Source organism: Tachyglossus aculeatus, chromosome X4, assembly GCF_015852505.1.
Source record: "Tachyglossus aculeatus isolate mTacAcu1 chromosome X4, mTacAcu1.pri, whole genome shotgun sequence".
NCBI lineage: Eukaryota > Metazoa > Chordata > Mammalia > Monotremata > Tachyglossidae > Tachyglossus > Tachyglossus aculeatus.
In genome coordinates, this window is record NC_052098.1 from 58,156,310 (window position 1) to 58,159,390 (window position 3,081).

A 3,081-nucleotide genomic window follows, 5' to 3' on the forward strand; every position below is an offset into this window, starting at 1 on the left:
TTTCAGTCAGTGGTTTTGATTGTGTGCTCACTTTGTACAGAGCACTGTATTGGGCACTGTAGAATATTACAAAAGAAAAAAAACAACAACAACAAGGCACAGTCCCTGTCTTCAAGGAGTGTACAAACTAATGTTTCCCTTTGCATTCAAAGAAGATGTTGCTAATGGAATTTATTTGTGTGAGAAGAGCTAGATTCCATGGGCTAAATCTCCTGGGTCCACAGCTCTCTTTCCCCATGACCTCCTCAACTATTAGGTCTGTTCTGTTCTGCCCCAGACCCTTTTCTTTAGGCTGGCTAGCCCAAGCTCCAAAACAAAAGGTTCTGAGGCTTTGCAGCCTTTGGGGTATTCCTGAAAGCCATTTGTTTGGCCAACCCATCTACCTCTGCCAAGCAAGGGGCTGGTAAAACTTCTGTCCTGGAGCCATACTTTTGGAAAGGATGGTAGCGGAGCCTACAGCTGCATGATATAGAATTGTTTTCATTCCCAGTTCTGAGTTCTTTTTATTTTCATTGTCTCTGTTCATTTTTGCAATAATTCTATGGGGAACCTAGATGTCTAGCATTGTGTACTTTCACAAGCTCTTTGTACATTCCCAGGCACCTAGTACAGTGCTCTGCACACAGTAAGTGCTCAATAAATCCAATTGAATGAATGAATGAATCAACCCCACTGGGGAAAGAGAGGAACGGTTAAGTGATCAAAAGACTTAGGTTTAGTTGTCCTCTCCTCTGAATAAAAACACCCATCAATCAGAGATAAATAAGGAGTCAGGGTAAAGCAGACAGCTATACAGAGACTTCAAAAATGTTATTGTCCCACTGTTCCCCATCTTGGGATTTAACAGCAGAATGACAAAGAGCTGTATCCCTATGTTTTTCAGGACATACACTCTGGGACTTATTCAAACCAAGCTGAGTAGAGGACTAAGAACATGGAAAAAGAACAGTTTTCAAAAGCTAGAGGCAGAGAAGATCAATCATTATTTTATCTAGACCCATGTTCCTCTATGTCATTTCAAAACCCTCTCCAGTTCGACATTTCTTAGCTTACTCTTGTTTAAGAGGTCACTTACTGGGCTGCTCAGTGTTTTATATTACATGGTATTTTCAGTAAGAATGAGTAGGGTAGCTTTTCATTAGTATTTCTAAAGCTTTAGGCCTTTGATTAATTTGCTGTAGTCTTAGATATAAGCTTTGAAGTCTCTCTTCGAGGGAAATGAAGAGGACAGGCACTACTCATCTTCTGGTTGCCCATATGGCATATCAGATTAATTGTAGACCTATCACCCTCTGAATGTACATCCCTAGGCCCAAGGATGAAAGCCAAGGACTTGGCCTTTATTGCCTACTTATCCCCAAGTATCCCAACCCCAGTTCTTATCAGTGAAAACCAGCTGATATGCATGAGGGATTTGTAGGGATTTTTTGATACTTCCCTGAACTCCCTCTCTTCACTTCCTGTTCTGTCTCTCTCCGCAGTCTGTCTTCCACCTTCCAGGCTTTGTTTTCTCATCTCCACTGGTCCCTAATTCTTGCTACCAGTTCCAGGCACAGCTCCACGCGGTCCACTCTGGATTGAGCTTCAACTGCTAGGTGTAGCTCCAAGCACCCTGTTCACCACTAGGAGGTTCTGGCCTACTGTCAGGTTCTAGCTCTCTCTCCTCCTGGTCCTGAGGACTGTTTCTCCATCTGATGCCCTCCTGCCAAAGCTGATGGCCAGGCTGTGACTTTCCTCTCTGCTTCCTGGCTACCTACCAGACTAGCTCTGCAGAGCTACAGAACTGCCTGACTGGCTTCCTGGGCTCACCACATATGAGACAAGGGCACTTCACCACGGATACACTTCCTCCCTGTCTTGGGTTACTGCCTTAAGACCACATCATGGCTTTCCTTCCTCTCCCACCAAGTGGCTGACTGGGTAGATTTGAAGGTAGGGAGAGGGCCACCATCATTCACCACTATTTCTCTCAAGATTGCATAAGCAGCTTTCTCATGCTGGCTGATTGTCAGTCAAACCAATTCACATCTGGATCTCTGTTCCAACTTGCATAGGTGGGGGGCTTAAATTGACTGCCATTAAATTGATATAAGCCTCAGTACATGTTTTAGTCCTTTTCAGTATCTGTCTCTCCATGGGACTGGAAGCCATGGTACAAATCCTAAGTGGTCTTCAGCGTAACTCCTAGTTTGGGGCGATTCATATAAAGAAGTGCTCAGTTGCCGAATCAAGCAGCAAAATATGTTTTGGTAAGAATGCCTTTCTTGCTGGCTCTGATGTCCAGGGGAAATGAGATTTTGCAGCCCGGTAGTCTTGTTAAGGGTTAACTTTGTGTTTGCATTTGGCAGGCCTGAGATCTGAGTTTCATATGCAAATTTCATGGTTTCTGTTTTCTTCCCATATTATGGCACCAGCAGGTGTCATGGAGCTGGCAGACTTCTGCAATTTGAAATAATGTCTCTGTTATTCCAGAGAACCCATTTACTGTCCAATTTAATTTATTTTTTATTTCATGAATTTGGAATATGGCTACAGAAAAGGTGGCGAATAATGCATAAACAATACAGACACTTAATAAAGTGCAACAGACTTGGGTCTAGTAATAAAATGATGGATATATAAATTCCACCTGATTAGTTGACATACAGAGATGCTGAGAGCCACCCAGTACACGTAAGGCAGTGTTTGCATCACCAAAATTTTGCCCGGATCCTAGTAGATCATTTGTAATAGACTTTGTCATTGGTGAAGGCTCGTGTTTATTTTTACTCCCCATTCACTGATTCCTTTTCTTCTGCAGTCACTACTGTCTCCTTAACGTATAGATGGGATCGGTTTGAGGATAAGCATAGTAGCAATACAGATATTTTAGCAGGTAGCAGGATGGAGTTGTTATTTGAACATGAACAGAGTACTTGTTTTAAATGAGTTCTGCTCTTGCAAGCATGCTATTATTCTTGAGAAAGCCACAATGCATGCAGGCTGAGAAATTCTGATGTGATTGGCAGGAAACAGGAAGTAAAAGTCATCAACGAGCAGACTTCTTAAGTCTTCTACAGGAAATAGCAATCAGCTCCTGGT